This window comes from Macaca fascicularis, chromosome 10 (genome assembly GCF_037993035.2).
Source record: "Macaca fascicularis isolate 582-1 chromosome 10, T2T-MFA8v1.1".
Classification (NCBI taxonomy): domain Eukaryota; kingdom Metazoa; phylum Chordata; class Mammalia; order Primates; family Cercopithecidae; genus Macaca; species Macaca fascicularis.
This window is the reverse complement of record NC_088384.1, coordinates 111,594,293-111,615,616: the sequence shown is the minus strand read 5'-3', so window position 1 is coordinate 111,615,616 and position 21,324 is coordinate 111,594,293. Positions and strand designations below refer to the sequence as shown.

General features: G+C 38.2%; 1 long non-coding RNA gene across 2 annotated transcripts in view; it reads left to right on the top strand.

Annotated features, from left to right (window-relative positions):
* LOC102118943 (uncharacterized) overlaps positions 1–21,324 on the top strand; it is a 215,095-nt gene that overhangs the window by 192,510 nt on the left and 1,261 nt on the right. For both annotated transcript variants that reach the window (XR_012418431.1, XR_006689941.2), the window contains one exon: positions 17,625–17,715. This is a non-coding gene — a long non-coding RNA (uncharacterized lncRNA). The remainder of the gene's footprint in view (positions 1–17,624; positions 17,716–21,324) is intronic.

Here is a 21,324-nt window from a genome sequence, read left to right as displayed (position 1 = left end):
CTCACAATTTTTCTGTCTGTTTCTTTAACATTTGAAGATTTGGTATTTCTCAGGGCTCTGACTGTTGCCATTCCTTAGTCTGGAATAATATTCCCCCAAATGCTGTCATTGCTAATCCAGCTCATCGACAGATCAGAGTAAAACAAGTCCTCATTCTCATGACTACACAAAAGAGAGGCCATGATATTTCCTGAAGATAAATATTTAGCTCAGTATCTAGTGTTATTTCATGTAAAATTTCCATCTTATATTAAAAAGTTACAGGGTACACCAAAAAAGTAGGAAAATGTGACTACTGGATTCAAGGTCACAATGCAAAAATCATTTGTATTTATATACTAGCAATGAATTTATATATTAGAAAATGAGGTAGCAAACAAACTATTTACACATGGATATATCCTGGTGCCAACCAAAGTCACCAGGATTTAGTCTTCCATCCAACTCTTGGCCTGACTACTACTGCATAGGTTTCTTTCTTAAGCTCTGCATAGTGGCTTCCTAGAGGTCTACTCTTTTCTCTCATGGTGGAGCTAGCCTTCGGACATTCCAGGTTTAAGTACAGCAGAAAATAAATGCTCTTTTTAAATTACACATTTAAATGTCTTAAATGTCTTAAAGTGTTCTGCAATTGGTCAACTGAGGCTGCATTCTAAGCACTTAATAACCATGACAGGAGGAATTTGATACTTAGCTCTTGTCATCTTAGGCCTTCTATTTCAATACCCTGGCCCTACACATAGAAGTTTTGCCTCAGCAGAAATAATTGGCTGAAAGTGGAAGAGAGGGAGCTTGTATGTAAATAAAGAGGAATGGATGCAAAGGAAGCAAGTGCTCATTATCCAAAGCAGCAAAGGGAGTGTAAATAGTATACAACCATAAAAGATCAGAAGTACCCAATTTAAAAAAACGGTATGGAACTGAAGAACATGACTAAGGAAAGACATGTTGTAAAAAGCTGTTGGAATGAACAGTCTGAAAACTTGAAAATTACTGAAGACCATGGACCAATATTTATTAGAATCATGTAACCTGATATTCCCTGGGCAGCTGATAAAGAGCGTCCCACAGAATAATGTATCCTTGTATAACCCAGAAGAATGACTTTTCTGGAAGTTAATAGTCAGATAAAAGGGCAACAGTTTCTCAAAGTAGAAACTGTGAAATCTACAAAGTCAGCCATTCTCAGAGAACAGTTCAAATTCTTAAGATAGAACGGCTCTTTTGAAGGATCCAAGCCACTATGGAGTTCAATACAATAGAGTATTAAGACGCTTTATGGTAAACCACAGGACTCAGGTTCCATTATGGCAACTGCCACTAAAAACACTTACAAGGAATGTATCTACGTGCTTGGACTTCACATCCTCTAAGTGAGAGCCTTGAATTGTATGATCAATAAGTCCTTATAGACTACAAGTTCTGTGAAGTTTGGAACCACGACTATTCTCTTAATTTTGGAAACGTCTCATGTTGCCTATGATATGGTAGATACTCCATAAATATTCAATGCAAGGACTAAAGCAAACAAGCAAGTATGGAATTCCTTTAGACCTTGACATAGCTTATATTTTTCACATGTCATCTCCTCCAGAAAGCTCCACCACTCAATGGGTTATATTATCTCCCTCCCCATACTTCTACACTCTGTGACTCCAACATACTATTATTCCTGGGTATTCATCTACCTATTTTTATATGGGACTGTGACATCATTAAAGGCAGGAACTCTTCTCAGTTGACTGCTACACACATTGTCTGATAGAGTAGGATTCAATAGATGTCTGATAAATGAATGATTGTCCTGTACTTCGTAGTATCATTCGTTTCTGCAAATTCCAAGATCTAGTTCAATGCTTGGTGCATAATAAGTGATCAGAATTGTATGTTTAATGAAGAGATGGGTCAAAAGTCTTCAGTCTATACAATATGGACCCTGAGACAGTTGGAGATAGAAGTCTAGAGTCTGAAAATCTAACATCCCTCACAGTCAAGGCTCGATTAAGACTTTTAGAAATCCTAAGCACTGAAAAGGTTGTGCAATTTAAAATTAAAATCAAACTTACATGAATAGTGAAATCAACACAGCTTGCTTCTAGGATGTCAGATTGTGAAGTTCATGGAAGGTGAGCTTCCACTTTCCCCTTTCTGGGTTTGCTATTGGGTGCATGCAGCTTAAGAACATACTGTCTATTTTGTGAGGCATTTTTCATTTTAAGTAACTTACCCAAGGTCACAGGGCTAGTTAGCAGGAGAATCCAGCACAAGTCTTTGACCTTTCTGTCTTGCTGTGCTGCCCTGTTCTTCATTCACACCCCCAGGTATTTCTGGACTGCTCTCAAGAGTTACAAAAACACCACCACCTCTTGTGTCGTCTACTTAGAAAGTTAGCTCCAATTGAACCAACCTAAACTTGAGAATGCCGGCCAGCTGGCAGTGGGCAGAGTGCCCTGAATTCTCACAGTGCAGCCAGGGGTGTTTCCTGCTCACCTTCTTTGCAATCAGCCCATTGTTGTTGTTGCTGCTGCCTGGAGATTAGTACAGTAGCTGTGGAGGACAACCTCAGGGGAATAGTAACTAGGAAAGGGAAAAGTGTGTTGACTTGCTCAGCCGAACAAAGCCACCTGAGCTCCACCTCCAAAGGATACATAGATGTGGCGCTGAAGGAGCTTTCAAAGGAAGCTGGGGAATTACATAACAGGGAAATAAGACAGGAATTAAAACCGGCTGTGTGGGGTAACTGACATGAATAGGAGGGTGACAGAGAGAACATTCTGTCTGCCTTATGATTTAGCTTATGTCCTCATAGGGTCAGGTCAGGCCTTGGTCTAAGGGTTCTCCTGGAATAAAGATGGCAGCTGAGGGATGTAATTTTGGTTTCTGCTTTTTTAAACCAGGGGGTTCTCAACTTCAGCGCTATGGCTATTTAGAACTGGACGATTCTGTGTTGGGGGTGGCAGTAGAGGTGTCTCTATCTTGTACATTGTAAGATGTTTAGCAGCATTTATGGCCTCTCCACCCCAGATGCCAGTAGCACCTCCACTCCAGTCATGACAACCAAAATTAACTCCAGACATTGACTAATGTTCTCAGGTGTGGAGTGGAGGTGGCAAAATTGCCCCAGTTGAGAACCACTGCTTTAAACAGATTGCTAATACTCTTGATAAATAAAATACTAAGAAAACGTCAACATTTGCCTGCCTTTTGTTAAAATCTTGTGTTTGGGGCTGGAAGAAACTGTCTCTCTTTTCTTATATGTACAAGGACATGGGGGAGAATGGAAGAAAACTGGCTTCAATCAGTTTTTAAATCTCGCAAAGGAAACAACTCAATTTAGTACGTGAAAGAACAAAAAAAAAAAGGAAAAAATGTTTGAATATTGCCAACCTCCATCAATTACACTGTTATAGTGTAATTGACCTTCTATTAACTTCCAGGGGAGATAATAACTAGGAGGTAAATTTAGTGTATTGTGGAAAAAGTTTCAAAAGACATACTTAACCACTGTAGTCAATCCAAATGACTGTATCATTCTTTGCGTGTAAAGTGCAAAGCAGAAATTTTCTTAGTACTATTTAATGTCCATGCTGTATCTGAGTCCAATTTTCTCCAATTGGAAAATGGCATTAGTATTTGTGGAAAGAACTTGCTTCCCTGGTGGGGAGGTGGATAAATAGATTGTAGTCTATTCATGATATACTTTACTATAGATAAAATGAATGAATCGTATCTCCATAAATCAACCTGGGTAACTCTCTAAAGCATATTGTTTGTTGTAAAACAGAAGGCAAGCTACAAGAGGGTACTTTACAGGGATGCTATTATGTGAACTGTGCAAATACAGAACTGGATATTGTTTATGGAGATACGTGTTAAAAATAAAAAACATCATGAGAATGTTATGTGCAAAAGATTGTTTTGTTTCAGGAGAGGGAAAGAAAGAGAGGGAAAGAAAGAGACAGAGAGAAAAAGAGAAAGAGAAAAATATGCTCACACACATAAAATATAAATGGTTTTTACATGTGTATTATTTTATTTTATTAAAAATAGACTGCATTCTGCAGAGTGTCACTGTCAATACATTATTATTCTTTATACTTCAAAAAAATCACAGGGATAATGACTTGGGCTATTTGGTAAAGCTAATTAACAAGATAACTAGTTAACTTGCTAGACTTTGAGATTGAGTTGAGAGGATCTGAAGGTTAAAATGTGAGAAGTAAAAACGCCAGATCAGTGAAGAGAAGCAGAGAACCAGAAGCACCATCCTCTGTGGTAAAAACACAAAGATTCTACTCATTCCAATTAAATTATTCATACAAAATATTTAAATGGGGAAATTTGTGCTTACCATGTGCCACTCACATTTTCTTAGAACATCCCTCAAAATTCCATGAGTTGTATTTATTTTAGAAAATGGAAAAATTGCACTGAAAGGAAATTAGCACATTTTCCCAAGCTCATCAAGATTTTACCCTACCATGTAGTCAGTTAGCCTGCCACAGTTTCGTGGACGCTGTAAGAAGACAAGAGACTCCTGGGTCAGAGCAGAGTATCAGTCTACTACTCACAGCAATAGCAGTAGCCAGTGGATTAGGATTCGATTTTATGTCTTGTCTCACTACCTTGGCTGGTACTTCCAGAACAATGCTATGTAATAGTGGACACTGGGTTTGTTTCTAACTTCAGTGATAATGCTTAAATATTTGAACATTGAGTCTGATGTCATAAGGAAGTCTCTATTACTATTTTATAAGTGATAATGATGTTACATTTTACCAAATGCCTTTTATTCATCTGTAGATTATATGTTTTCTCCACCATTGCCCTGCCCACCCTCCCCACTTTCTTACTAAGAAGGTGCCATAATGGTAAAAATGGTAGCCCTAGTTTGCCCGAAAAAGTGGAAATCACTTATTTCATTCTGATTCTTTCTAAAATTTTCTTAATTAAAAAAAAAAAATAGGACCATGGTCTCATTCTTTTGCCCTGGCTAGAGTTCAGTGGCAAGATCACAACTCACTGCAACTTCTATCCCCTAGGCTCAAGTGATCCTCCCACCCCAGCCTCCCGAGTCTCTGGGATTGCAGGCATGAGCTACTACACCCAGCCTCTTTCTATAATTTTTCTGGCAAAAACTCCTCACAGTTTTTTACCTGATGACAGCATCTTTGTGATTCCATATAAAAGCAGTTACCCCACATCTTAATGTGCTTTTTTAGGAATTTAAAGCAACCAATCAGTTAGTTCAAGAGATAACATTGAGGTTTTTTAACATTCTTGACATAAACTTTAATTCATGGCATATTTCTTATATAGTAGTGGACTGAATTAATCTTTTATTTTTATGTCAATATTAGTACATGAGATTGATATTTGGTATCTTTTTATATAAAGCTTTATGTTTTAATATCAAAGTTATGCCACATAATATAACTAGAAGTGCTTTTATTCTTTTGCTCTGCTCTAAAGATTGTACAGCATTGAGAATTTGAGTACATTAGCATCAAAGCTCTCTAGAGATGCATTCATGGAACAACTATTTTGCCATCCATTGCTTTCCTTTTGTTTTTTTCACTATTTTTTCTTGGATAAATTTTGAAATTTATATTTTTTTGAAAATATTACTCATTTAGTTAAGAATTCCCAATTTATCACTATAGAGTAAGGGTCAGCAATTTTTTTTGGTAGCAATTCAAATATTTTTGGTTGTACAGCTGTAAGGCCTCTGTTATAGCTATTCAATTCAGGGGTTATAATGTAAAAGCAACAATGGGCAATATGACATGGATGAACATGACTATGTACCAGTAAAGATTTATAAAAATAGGCAGTGAGCAAGTTTGTTCCGTGGGCCATAGTTTTCCAACCCCTGGCATAGAGTTATTAATATTAGATTATATATTTTTAAATTTTATATTCTGGATGTTTTCTTATGTATTGTTTTTATTTTCAAAAGTAAATTTAAAATTTCAAAAATATTTATGTATTTAGTAATTATTTAGACTGTCCTCCATGCTTAAATGGGATTTTTTTTTTTTTTTTTTTTTTACACCTCAGCCTTCTGATTAGCTGTGATTACAGGCATGTACCACCACACCCAGCTAATTTTTGTATTTTTTAGAAGATAGGGTTTCACCATGTTGGCCAGGCTGGTCTTGAACTCCTGACCTTAAATGATCCTCTCACCTTGGCATCCCACAGTGCTGGAATTACAAGCATGAGTCACCGTGCCCAGACTGCTTGTAATGTTAATCTTTAATTGTTCCATGAATTTCTTATTCTTGGTTTGTTGTAGTATGCATATTAAAGTATTTTGTGGGGAGGGGTAAGGAAGACAATATGAATGTTATACACTTCTAATTTTTGTTTGACAAACAACTCTGTCTTCACAAACACATATTTTGTTTCTGTAAGCAGTTTCTGTGGGATATTATTTGCCCTCCATAACTGTATGCAAGTTACTCCATTATCTTCTCCTTTATACTGACTGGCAAAAAACCAAAACACACAATGCATGCTTCCTGAATTGATGGGCATCAACCTTCCTGAAGGCCAGGACCATGTCTATCTGCTCCTCCACACTTTTTCCAAAGCACTTATCATTGCCTAATACATAGTGGGTGCATTAAAACATATTTGTTGGATTAATGCCAAATAAGTGAATCCAGAAAAGAAAATATGTGAATAGCTTCAACACTGATTTACATTACTAAGTCAACCTTCTGCCCATCCAGGGCAAGAACAACATTCATCCTGGCTTCCTTTATCCATCTTTGGGTCTGATTTCTATGGTTTTGTTGAATCCATTTGCATGAACTCCCTGTTTTCATAACATTTTGTCATTTATTTTCATGGTCACATAGCAGGTCCAGGTCACCATGATCTTTGGTTTGGCTTCCTGTAGATTAGGGACAAGCCCTTGTGTATTATATTGGTAACTTATTGCTGTAAAAAAAAAAGACCACAAAAATCTCCAACAGCATGCAACAAAAAACAAGTATTTAGCTTTTGAGCTTGGGGGTTGGCTGATCTGTCAAGATCAGCAGGTTGTTCGGGGTTAGCTCTGTCCCATATGAAAGGCAAAAGGCATTATGCAAGGTCCCTTAAGGTGTCACCCCTGCACTGGCACATCAGCATCACTGCCTTGTTCTGTTGGCCAAGGCAAGTCACATGGCCACACTGTAAGTCAGGAGATAGAGTGGGGTTTACTCTGCCCATGAAGTGGGGCAGGCAAGGGAAGACAGCTGTGATGTTGCATAGTAAAAGGTGCAGGTGTCGAGAGAGGTTAAGGATTAGAGCCCCAAATGGGATCTGCTACACTGTTTATCTGCAGGCAACACATTTATCCCAAGGCTGATGTTCCCTTCTTTCTTTGGTCCTAATTTCACAAAGGATTCACAGGAAATGGCCCAATTTTAGCTCCAGTACTTTCTCTTCTTGTTCAGGTTGTGTTAATAGGTTTTGACATGGTCCTCTAGACTTTCATCCTAAAGATGTTTCCTAGAGCTGGTGGAGTAGTGGAGGTGGAGTTTCCCTGCTGTGTCTTCCTTCTTTCAATTTAGTTCTTTCTACTTTTCATGAGAAAAACTCAATATTTCTTACCTGCTGATGACCTCCTTCTGAAGTCCTCAGCTGTAAAAGTGTTTTCCCCACACCTTAATGTGCCTTTAGAAACTTCAATGAAGAGACAGGAGGGGAGATCGGAGGGGAGATCGGAGGGGAGATCTAGATACTTATTTTCAAGTTCCAGTCTTACTCAGATATCCCTAAATTGCCACCTTTAATCTGTTTTCCAGATGTAGTTTTTCTAGCTCCATCATGAGTTGACCTCTTTTCTTAGTCTCTTCCTCTTCTTCCCTTATCCTCAAAGCCTCTGTCCTCCACTAGGTTGAGTAGAACAGGCTTTGGTCTGTTTTGTTTCCCCTGTCTCTTTCCTTGAGACCTCAATTTGCCTTTGAACTCCTTTGATCACACTCACGAAATTGGCTAACTGGGCTTCTGCAGATATCCTTTTTCAATCTATCTGTGGGGTGCCTGTGGACATTAAAATAGGACTTCTAAAGACACACATCTGAAAGGAAAAATACTCTTTTGCTAGAGAATAATAAATCACTAACTCTCTACTATCCATAAAGTTCAATTTCAGGGTAAATTTTAAAGGAGGAATAAAGAGAAGGGGGAAGATTATCAAGAAGAGGAAGAAAATAAAGACCAACAGTTCATCTCCTTTCTTGTTGCCTCTATTTATGAGTTTGCCTTTATCTGCAGTTTGACCTCAGAAGAGTCCAGGAAGGAAAGAGTTGAAGAAAAGTGTGGAAACTGATGTCATATAAAGAAAAAATACCAAGAAGCTTCATGTGAGCAATACCACACAATCCACAGCAAATTCCTCCTGCTACAGTCTGCTTTTTTCTCCTCAATTGCAGGCTGGGGAAGCAGGTCTCTGGTTAGTCTGCCTTAAATGCTGTCCTGGAGCTGAGAGTTGCAGTAATAATGGTCAAGGTACAGTCTGAAGTTCAGCTTTGAAAGGGAACTTCACCTCCTTAGAAACAGGGCAGCTGCTGAGAAATAAAACAGGGCCTTTGGAGAGATAAAGAGAGTAGCAAATGTTCAAGTCTATGCTTGTAAAAAGGCAGGCGAAGGTAGCAGTGGAAAAAAAAGAAAAAAGAGAAGTAATGAAGTTCACCAGGAGTCCACTGCATAGGGAAAACTGCTTCTTCATTGTGTTTGGGGAAAACATAATTGCTCTATATTCTATAGATGGTTTGACAAGGTTGCATGATCTAGGAACCATAATTGGCACATGAAATCAGAGCATTTCCACATTCAAAAGAAAGACCTGCAGAAATGGAGTTTTTCTGTTTACATATGAAAGATATTTCATTTTTAACTGTTTTAAGTTAAAATTATTCTTGTGATTAGTTTTCTATCGGCATGTCTGGCCAAATTTCCAGTCTCAATATATCCATAATTTCTATTGAAACCTTTTCATCCTTGCTTTGATGATCCAAGTCAATCCTTGTATTTCACCCTGACCTGCCTAGCCACTTCCACTCTGTGTCCTGGAAATCCTCCTCCTCTTCTCCCTAAATGTAGGGTTTCCCCAATGCCTGTAATTGAGGTGTTTTAGGTGCTGGCATCTCTTCAGCTTCCTTCAACCATCCCAGGTTTCAAGCTATCACTTCGATGCAGATGACACCACGATTCACCCTTCCCCACCTTGCAACTGAGGCAGGAGAATAGAGCCTGGAGACAGGGAAGCTAAGACCAATTTGCACTGACTTCCTAAAACTGAATCAAAAAGGGAATCTACCTCTCAGGCCCAAGTAACAAATGATCAAAAGGCTACTCTCTTTACAACCTCCTCCCTTCCACTGGGTCACAAATGGGAAACGCAAAGTGCCCCAATTGGCCTGGCCAAGGTCATTCCTTCATTTGCATAATGCATCAATCCACTCTGGCCTCAGGTTGGCTGTGGGTCAAATCCTTCATTCATGTAGGTGGTAACAAATAAGAGACTTCTAAAAGGTACTTGAACCCCAGAAAATTTTGCAATTAAGCCCTTGAATCACTGAGTCAGGCCCACTCCTACCCTGTGAAGTGTTTTCTCACTTCAATAAATCCCTACATTCACTGTTTCATTGTTACTTTGTGCATTTTGTTCAATTATTTGTTCAACACGCCCAGAACCTAGAAGACTCACACTGAGGGGCTTCTTCAAGTAACACAGTTATACAGCTCCTTACACCACATGTGCACATACCATATATTTTCTATGTTAAATATTTTATGCAATCCTTTATTTTTTCCAATGAAGTATTTTAGGCATCCTCTCCTGAATAGAATATGAACTTCTTGAAATTAAATTGCTCAAAATGTAAAATATATTTGCTGACAAAACACTGTATTAAATGTAGCGTACTGTCTCCATTAATTATATTAACTATTGCCAATCCTTATAATCCGGCTTTCTTTGGCAAATCTGAGAACTGATGAAGATCAGTCTTTAACTTTAGCCCTTGGGAATCTCCATGTTGTTGCTGTGACTATTGCTGGAATCCTTGCCATGAGCACTTTTTTGTTCCTGTCCTCTCTATTGGTAAGTCTTATCAAAATTCACTACTCAGTGTCCCATTTTCTTAAGCTGTTAGTACTCATTTCTAAATTTCCTTATAGAATATGAAAGTTCACAATCAGAAAAGCTAAAGAAAAGTGCCCAATATCCAAGCTCTACCATATCCGATTTGTGTGGGCTTGGGGAAATCCCTTATCTTTCTGCAAATGGAGATAAAAACCCATTTGATGGACCAGGTGCTGTCAGCCTATAATCCCAGCACTTTGGGAGGCTGAGGCAGAGAAATCACCTGAGGTTGAGAGTTTGAGACCAGCCTGACCAACACGGAGAAACCCTGTCTCTACTAAAAATACAAAATTAGCGGGGTATGGTGGTGCATGCCTGTAATCCCAGCTGCTTGGGAGCCTGAGGCAGGAGAATGCTTGAACCCGGGAGGTGGAGGTTGTGGTGAACCGAAATTGTGCCATTGCACTCCAGCCTGGGCAACAAGAGTGAAATTCCATCTCGAAACAAAACAAAAAACCCACTTGAGGTTGTTGTATAAATAAACCAGAACTCTTATATAGTCATCACTCCAAAAAATGCGTTCAAAATGGGATTTATGGCACTTAAATATGTGTTGTCTGTCATGAGACTATTTTGCATGGTAAAGAGAAATTTAAAATAAATGAGTCTCAGCCCATTGGTGAAGTTTCATTCCAGGTGATAGAGCAATATGTTGATGGCTAAATTTCAAATGGAAGGTTTCTAGGTGAAGTCTTCAAATTATATTATTTCAATAACAAGCTTTATATACCCTGAAGATTAGCTGTGGTGTTAGGAGATATTAAAACACAATCAAGAGATATAAAGTGACAATATTTCACTTTATTCAGACTATTGAATTTGGTTGCAAGAATAATTCACTGTCATTTTTACCTGGCCACATATACTGGAATATGGTTATTCTTTCTGCGCGCGCGTGTGTGTGTATGCGTCACACTTAAAAAGTCTTACATTAGATGGTGCTCAATTGATAGTTTTAAGTCTTTGACCTGCTACAGAGCCAAAATAAATCTAACACAGTGGTTAAGAATTCAGATTTGCCAGACAGAGCTTTTAAGTTAAAATTATTCTTAATCATGATTAATCCTCTCTGCGTAGCCAACCAAATTTCCACTCTGATTGTATCCACAACTTCTGTGTAATCCTTTACATCCTTGCTTTGATGATCCAACCTGCACAGGGACAGGATTTGGTGTTGTCCAGACATGCCTACAATAGTCTTTGTTTACTTAACACCTACCTGAACTATTTGTGAGGGGGGAACTTCTGAAAGTAATATTGTAGAATTTTTTTTTTCAGCATTCCGTAAGCTGAATGGCACTCTGGGATCTCATTGTTTGCCAGTGTATCAGAATAAGGACTACGCCTGATGAAATTTAAGTCATCAGCTATTGAAAAAGTGTATTTGTTGATAGACTTACTCTCTCTTAAACCGGGACAAAAAGTATTGTCAAAGGTAGTTTCCTTAGGTCAGATCGGCATTGGACCCTTGTTCTGCCAAGGCTCCTCTATGATTGAGCAAGAGGCTTCACTGTTCCCAGTCTCCCTGCCCCATCTTTACCGGAGGACAGCAGGACCCTCCTCCTCAGGTTGGTGCAGAGAGGTGAATAGGTTCAACAGGTTCATATTTTCAAGTACTTAGCATCTAAGGTGTGCTCAACAAAAGGTAGCCCAAATGTCCTTCACTGATTTTTTTTATTTTTGGTATTGGATTTCTTCAAGACAACTTTTCACTTAAAAAGTGAGCATTTCTGAGGTAAAATAATATTTTTAATCAGCTATTACTTTCCTCCCCCCATATGACCGTAGGTCATCATATCCACTGTTTAGTCAAGGCTTTGCCATCATGTTTTAACAGCATTGTCTTTCCGATGCTTGAGAAATTAGAGGTAATTCAGACTGACAAGATACATACATGCAGCATGGCCAGAAATGAATATCCGAAAAAATTATTGAGTGATCTGAGGAGGAGGAGGAGGAATGAGAGGGCAGAAGACATATGGAGGCAGTGGAGAGGAACAAGGTATCCTCCGGAGCTTAATTCCTTCAAAAGAACATTTCTTCCGTAGATTCGATGTGGTTTCCAAGCCTCAGAAACATGAGACCCCCGTGACCAAGCTGATGCTCATTTTTACTGTCAACATTAATCATATTAACTGGATAATTGCTGAGTACTGAGTCCACAGACTTAGAAGACTCGGTCATTTGATCCATGAAATAAGCCGCACCCATAATTCAGCTAATAAAATCACAGAAGTGAAGAGAAAATTGTTCCAGTAATTTGTCTCTGTGAATTCTGATTCTTGGCTTCAATTTGCATCCTATCGAGCAGTGCTTTTCAAATGGAAGTACACATCCTCTTGGGGTTGTACACTGAGAAAATGGGAAGGCTGAGGATACACACGGCATGTTAATTATTTCTTTCATTCAGTCAACAAACATTTATCAAGTATTTACTCTTTACCAGGTACTGACTAGACCCAGGGGGTACAGCAGTGAAGAAATGAGTCACAGTTCCATTTCTCCTGGTGCTTGTAGAATGGTGTTGTGAAATAAATATTAAAGCTAGAGTCACACAAATCTAGCTGCTGCACACATTTTTACTTATAGATCTGGTCAGTTCAATGGGAATAAACTCAAATGAGTATTTTTACACTATACGTTTCACTGAATCAAGAACACTTTTTCAACTATATAGAAGCTGAGATGCAAATTGCTTTTTAAGATAAAACACTAAACCTTAAAGAATGTGTCATTACTTTGGGCAAATCTCCACATACTTGGGGAATGGAAGGTTTTTTGTTGTTGTTTTTTAGAGTCTTGTTAGTGAAAATGTTTACCAAGTATGGGGACAGATGAATCTCGACAATGTTTAGGAAGAAGATCACCAGGGATTGAACTGATTACACTGTCAGTGAACTTTTTCTAATGACACCATCTCGAGTCATGTCTATGACGTCTGATGACAGCCCAATGGACGTAACAGCAATAGGGTGAATCAAATCACTTCCTGTTTAAATATGTTACTTATCAGGTGTTGCTTCTTCCAGGAAGCATACACTTTAACCTTTTCCAAAATATCCTGGGGCTTTTTTCCCCACTCAGTCCCTGGTTCTTCCGAAATGTGCACAGGGACACGATTTGGTGCTGTCTAGACATATGTCTACAATAGTCTTTAACACCTACCTGAACTATTTTTGATGGGAGAACATACAAAAGTCTGCTGCAGAATGTTTCTTTCAGTGTTCCATAAGCTGAATGCCACTTTGGCATCTTGTTTTTTGCCAGTGTATCCAAAACAAGGACTACGCATGATTAAATTTAATGTCATCCACTACTAAAGAAGTGTATTTGTTGATAGGCTTATTCTTTCTTAAATCACAACAAAAATATTGTCAATAGGTAGTTTCCTTAGGTAGCATGCCAGTTCCTTTTATCTTTCTGGGATTGTTGTCATAGCAAAAGATATCAGAGTTGACCCCACTTGGGACATTGGGGAAACAGACGGGAGAAGTGAAGCAGCATATTTAATATTTATTCTTTGGTCTGTTACACACATACAAAAGATAACTCTTCCACAATATTGCCTCTATGTCCTCCAGAGGCTGGGGTAAACAGAAATGGAAAGAGTAAAGTATTTGTTTCAGGACACAAAAGGTCATTCTTTTTCTCCCTCTTTTTTTTTGTTTGAGACGGAGGCTCGCTCTGTCGCCCAGGCTGGAGTGCAGTGGCACAATCTCAGCTCACTGCAAGCTCCGCCTCCTGGGTTCATGCCATTCTCCTGCCTCAGCCTCCCAAGTAGCTGGGACTACAGGCACACGCTGCCACGTCTGGCTAATTTTTTGTATTTTTAGTAGAGACGGGGTTTCACTGTGTTAGCCAGGATGGTCTCGATCTCCTGACCTCATGATCCGCCCGCCTCGGCCTCCCAAAGTGCTGGGATCACAGGCATGAGCCACCGCACCTGGCCCTCTCCCTCTTTTATATACTTACACATAGTGACAGAATTATCAACTCGTTCCAAACATTAAAGGGGCAGGCACATATTTTTATAAGAAAATAGGTCAAGTGTAGAATGTCCTTAAATAATGTATTTCAATTTTGTTTTATGAAAAATACAAAGATTGCATTAAAATTTAATATGCCTGAACCCAAATCAATAGATATTGAATTACATTATTTAATCCTATGAAAAAATTAATTAGGTTTTAATAAAATATTAAATTTCAAATAAGTTAAATTTAATTCTAGTAGAATGGAATCATTTTAATGGAGAGTAGACTTAATTTTTTTAAACAAAAAGGCCTAGACTATGTAATTTACATATATTCACATATTTTTCTCTTAAAAATCCCTATATTATCCCTAACTTACAAAAGAGAAGATGAAAGCACACACATTAGTTTTCCACAAGATCTCTCAATATGTTATAGACCCACAATTAGAAAACAGTTCCCTCTGATTTCAGAGCCAATCAATTCCCCATTCTACTCTGAAATGAAACTCATGCCTTCATTTATTCAACATGTACTCCCGTTTACTATGTGTATTGTAACAGGTAGATGCTGCAGGGAAGGAATGAGGCGTGCTATATGGGCCAGATGAAAAGCAGGCATAATCCTGCTTCTCTAATGAACAAGTTGTCTTTACCCAGAGAAGTAGAGAAGCAAAATTCATCTCTCTTGCTTCTAGGTGTTCTCCTTGGAAGACAAGTTTGTTCCATTCTCACTCTACTTGTTTCCAGTAGAGGCATTAAAAGCACCTCATTCCTCAGCCACAGGATCAGTTCACGGATGAGCCTGTGGCTAGAGCTGAGACAATGGGCATCCTACCTGAGAGGTTTGCTGGAAAGATTAGGAAAGAGGCACTACTTCTTTGGCTGACAAAGTGGTAGAATGTAATTTTGGAGTAATAAATGACCTTTGTGTTATATATAGAGAAAGAGAGTGCTACCTGGAAAAGAGGTTAACCTTGATGAAAGCAGATCTGAGATAGAAAAAATGTTTTTCTGATCTAAGCCCCTGAATCTAACCCTACCTGAAGCAAGACTTACCCCGGGCATTCTAGTTGTATGATTCGATATATTCCTTATTTGATTAAATCAATGGATTTTTTTTTGGTCATTTACAGCTGTAAGAGTTATATCCTTAGGGAGATTAAATTATCTTGAACCACCAGAGTTGAAGCACATGTAGCTATTTTAAAATTAAAAAGTTGACTTCAACATCTATCTTCAAAGATATTAAGGGAACACTACATACATACACTTTTCCAAAAAAAAAAAAAATGTAAAGAGCTAGGCTGTGTATTACGGAGTTTCCAAGTGCTAGATTCTGCAATGGAGGATCTTTTATTTTTCTTTAGTTTACTATAATTGAGCTTGTTCCTATGCGCAGTTATTTACGTTATTCTTTAAAGACAACGGTGTAAGTGAAGAGGTTCTATAAATAGTACATTATTTATTTTGCTAACTTTGGTGTGTCTCTAATGTTCTCTGTTATATGGGTCCTAATAATGATTTCAACTATTACTTCCATGCAGAAAATGATCTAGAACACAGGTAACTTCTGGTGAAATTGATTAGTGTGGACTGCCACAATGGATAATTAATATACTTGAACAGAATTTATTCAGATTACCTGTCTGTGTTCATCAAATTAAAGAAGTACTTTCCAAAGATTCCCTTTTAGTCTTGCTATGTTCATGAGAATTACAAGTCCAGGCAAATTAAGACAAAGATTTGCATGCAAGAGAGTGAAAGAAGTCAATAAACAAAAGCATAAATAAAACTTGTCTCTAGGGTAATTTACCTATCAGGGATGCCCCAGAAATGTTAAATTAGTTTTTTCATGGCTATATAAATTCATATAGTGTTGATGCTAATCCTGAGGTCAGCCAAACTCATCACAATAATAAAGATGAGTGGCCAGCTGAGATTTAAAAGATTCATCCTGGGAGGGACAGAGATGATGAGGCAAAGAGACGTGAGCCAAGCCACATTCATTACAAGTCCTTACATTGTTAATGCAAAGTTTACATTGCTAAAGTAAATGTTAGATTATATACTCAATTATAGAGAAATACTGACAAAATTGAAAGAACACAGCATTCAACTTACTCGGTTTCCCAAACTTAACCAAAACAACAGGTACTACAAACGTGTGCTTTTTTAATTCAAAGTCTGATCATTGCTTTGTGTATGGCACAGTTACACTGCATTACAAAGCTTTTGTTAAAAGGATTAATTTGTTAAAAGTGAGCATTAAACTGTATCACAATTTGTATACTTCTGATTGGGCATTTATTATGTTTAGAAAACTGAAATAGTCAAAAGATGGAAATGGCTTAGGCTTTTATCACTCTGAGCTGCCCTGATATTTGAAAACATTTCTAGAACATAGGACCTTTGTTCACTTCTCTGACTTTCATTTGTCCAGACTGCTCAATTCTCAGCTTCCTAACTTATGTCTTAATCCCCTATTCTGGCTCCCAGCTGACTTTGGGATTTTATGTGCTTTCCTCGGACTCAGGATATTGGTTCTCCTTTATGCTTTCTTGCATTTCTTTCCACCACTTTATCTCTTCGTATTTTCTAAGATACGTGTTTTCCCCTGTATAGCTAAAGCCCTACAAAACTCTTTTTCTGCCCCTGGAACTTGGCCAACCCTAATTTTCCATGAAGGAGTGTAGCACACTCACTTCTTGAATTTCTATGGTGAGGACGATAATTAGAAATTTCCAGATTTAAATCTCTGAGTAGGAGGATATAAATTGACTTCTGTGTTCTATGTATTGTTTCTAGACACTAATATATTTGGTCCATTTTGTAGACACTACTGAGATATAATGATACAGATCAATTTTCACATAATAAAATCAAGGTTAGAAAAATCAGTGTTTTTATTCCTTGAGGACTTGAAATAAATTATGAAGATATAACAAACTCTTTGGCCTTGTAGTAACAAGACCAAGAAGATGCTTACCCAGACCTGAGTCCCTTATGATGACCTAAGACAGAATTAATTCCAGTTTGTTATTCATCACAGCACCTTGCACTTATTTCCAAGAAAAACTTTGTGTTTTACCTTATTATTTATTTTTTGGCATAGAGAGGCTTGGAGAAAGGCTTCAGGCAAATTAAAATATGAAGAAAAAGATTTGTAGGAAATAAGTTGGCATGTACAAACGTATGTAAGACATTACTCCAGGGGAAATTATCAGAAATTTACTAGAAATGTAAAATCAGCCTTTTCAGATTAATGTTTGTGATTTTAAGCCAGTAAAATTACAGCGTTGTTTATTAAGCATTGTTATCACAGAAAAAGTTGACTCATAGGTAAGCATAAAGAAAGGAAACAGAGAAAGAAGATTTCACACACACAGGTGGGGAGAGAACTTGAGGAAGAAAACCAGGACACAGGGATATCAGAAACTACGGGCACAGAACACTTCAAGAAGGAACTTGGTGGCTCATTTAGAGGTTTCCTGTTTTTGACTAAAGGAGAGTTCACCTTGAACTGAATAAAGAACAGACCTACCTAGCCAGACGGATCAGCTGTGTCAAGACTGATGCTCATCTGTAAAACCACAAGGTAAAGTATTATAAAACAAAATAAATTCCAGCCAAATCAGCCTAGGATAATTTACATTACAATGAGAGTGGAGTTGTAGAGAAACATATATGGTGTTATTTTATGTGTTCGTGCAATTAAAAAAAAAAAAACCCAGCACATTAAAGTCACCTTGCATGCATATGTACATTTTTACATATGCTTGTATGGGTCATGGAGAAAGATATGGAAGAACACACATGCGATGCTCTTCACACGGTTCAAGTTGGATGAGGTAGGAAAGGGAAAGAGGGGAATACAAGAAAGAAACTGGCAAAATGATGCAATATGCTCTGTGTGCTAAGTGAAATGCCATACAGACTAGAAATAATGAATAAATAAAAATCTGAAATTAGGCTGGACATGGTGACTCATGCCTGTAATCCCACACTTTGGGAGGCCGAGGCAGGCGGATCACTTGAGGTCAGGAGTTCAAGACCAACCTGGCCAATATGATGAAACCCCTTATCTACTAAAAATACAAAATAAAATAAAATAAAATAACTAGGCATGGTGGCGTGTGCCTGTAGTCCCCACTACTCACTAGACTGAGGCATGAGAATGGCTTGAACCTGGGAGGCAGAGGTTGTAGTCAGCTGATATTGTGCCACTGCACTCCAGCCTGGGCAACACAGCAAGATCCCATCTCAGAAAAAAAAATAAATCTGAAATTAAATACAGGATGGTATTGTAAACAATCATTTTGCTCTTGGATTCTGTTATTGGTTTGTTTTGTCATCAACATGAACTTTACAATGACTGCCAAAAAGGTAAAGAAGAGAGCAGAGAACAACGGGCAACATGGGAGCGGGTTTTGCCATGAGAGAATTGAAGAAACAATGTAGAATTTAGCCATAAAGACACCAGTGTGACTTGGTTGAAGAAGGCTTCAGAGTAGAGGCAGAAATAAATGCTGGATTTCCCAGTGTCAATATTCAATAGGAGGTGAGCTCCTAGAGCAGCAAGCGTTTTTGAATCTTGTAAAGCTAAAAGGAGAGAGAGCAGCAGCTGGAGGGAGACCTAGGGCTGGAAAAAACAAAATGGTGCTGATTCTGCTCTGCTTGCCGCTATCCCAGCTCCACAATGCCTTCTCTGCCACTCTCTGTCCACGTAGCTACCTCCTACTGCATCGGTCTAGCCAGCCTGTCCTCTGATGCTCAGTAGTGACCAACCAATAGGTAATGTCAAACAAAATTCAAAGAACAAAAGAAGAAAGAGGTCAGAGTATTTATTCCCCACTGTTCTCTCCCTGCCTGTTTGGTTTGAGCAGTAGTTGCATTTCTGTATGGCTACACTTCTTGCCTTGCACTGCCTCTTCCACCATTCCAGCTCTTCCCAGGTTCCAAGAACCTTCTTTCCTTTCTCTTTTTGAGACCAAGTCTCACTTTGTTGCCCAGGCTGGAGTGCAGTGGTGCAGTCTTGGCTCACTGCAACTTCTCCCTTCCGGGTTCAAGAGACTCTTCTGCCTCAGCCTCCTGAGTAGCTGGAACTACACGTGCCCACCACCACATCCGGCTACTTTTTTGTATTTTTAATAGAGACAGGGTTTCACCATGTTAGCCAGGATGGTCTTGATCTCCTGACTTCGTGTTCCACCCGCCTCAGCCTCCCAAAGTCCTGGGATTACAGGCATGAACCACTGTGCTCGGCCACCTTCTTCCCTTTCTTCCCCCCATTCATGTCAAGTCATCCACTGTCATTAATCCCAGAGAGTGTCATGAACCCCTATTGGTTCTTTAAACGTATTGAGCATTGCATTGTTTCCTGTGCAATACACGATATTTTGTTGTTGCTGTTTTAATTATGGGAAAAACGAAACACCTGGACTTGCTTTTTAGGATCAAATACAGAGCTGGGTGGAAGGTTAGTTTATGCTGTTATGTCAGATCATATACAAACTGTTAACAGAGCTAGGATGTGGCAAACAGATATTCAAACCCCAAATGTCACAGTAAGTCAGTGGTGTAAATGGATATGGGCAGTGAACAGCTGTCTATCCTTAGAGTGAAAGAGAATGGGCCACAAGGCAGTTCATTGTTAGCAGTGCATGGCTGGACTTCCCATAGTGGAAGCAGGACCCTGGACAGCATCCCACAGGTCCTCTTAGGCTGTTCCTATGCAGTATTCTTGCCAGAGCTTCTCTCCATAGGCTGAGAAAATAAACCACTAACCTCATAAGGGATTTAGGCAAAATATTGAAATGTACAGTGATTCCATAAAGATCTCAATTGAATCTGGGACCTCATGCTCAGACATGACTTTTTCAGGGAGATGACAAGATCTTCCTTGAGAATTATTAAAGTAAAAGTTATGGGATGGTGAGGGATATATTAACAGTAATAACATGGAAAAGAAAAGTTGTGACAGCAGTCATAGTTCTATTTGCTTAAGGATGTACTGCCTGAGCAGGGGCCCAAGTCCACGAAACACAAAACTCCATGGTCTTTACCACTTTATATTTCTAGACACATTATATATTTATGTGTATATATATGTACACATGCATATGTAATACATACATGTGTTACATATATAATGTATAATACATATTGTGTATTAAATATACATGTGTTATATATGGATGTTACATGTATATATATTACGCATTATACATGTAACACATTATGTATTATATAATGTATTATACATTATACATGTAACACATATTTAACACATTATACATATAATGAATGTACATGTGCATATATAATGCATATATATATGTATAATGGATAATACATACATATACATATAAATCATACATCTATTTATTGATTTCAACATTTATTGAGCATCTATTCTGTATGAAATACTTTATCTATTGGTATAGGCAACACCCATGGTACATACTAGCCATTTAATAAACAACAGTTTCCATCTTTCTTTCATTTCCATTTTTTCAATGCTAATTTGAGCAAGGGAGAGCCTGTGGGAGAGCTCTATGCTTTCATAACATCAGCTTTCCTCCATGTCATCCCACCTTCTCAAACCTGTGAAATCTGGTGAAAGAGAAAAGACGACAAGAACAGAAAATGCAAGGTTTTTTGTTAAGCCTGCTGCAGCTATCTCATTGGTTAGAGCCTAATATATTTTCCTGCTAGAGGAGCAGCTTCTTATTGACAATGTTGGCTAAGGTATTGAATACTCATGCCAAGATAGGCTCTGAACAAGGAATTGTACATGTATTATGCCATTAGCTGATTTCAGGCACAATTTGGAAGGTAAGATGATGAACCAGCCATGTAATTATGATTATATGCTTCATTAATTCCAAATGTCATTTACCCCATGTTGTCTAATATATAAAGTTAAACAGACTCCCTTCTACTCTACCAATCTTCCTTCTCCCTCTGCTAGTTTATATAAACTCCTTGTTGAAATGTTTAATATGAATTTTTTATTCAGTATAACTCCAAGTGACTGACAGTCCCCAAATGTCAGATCTTTGCTGAAAGAAGCATGTCTGAGGATCTCTGAAGGCTAATTAATGCTTCAGTCACAATGTGCTCTGAGAGAAGGCACAGAATGACTTAATAAGAGATGAAGAGAGTACTGAAAATTATTGTAATGGAACAAAGAGACCTCTTTTCA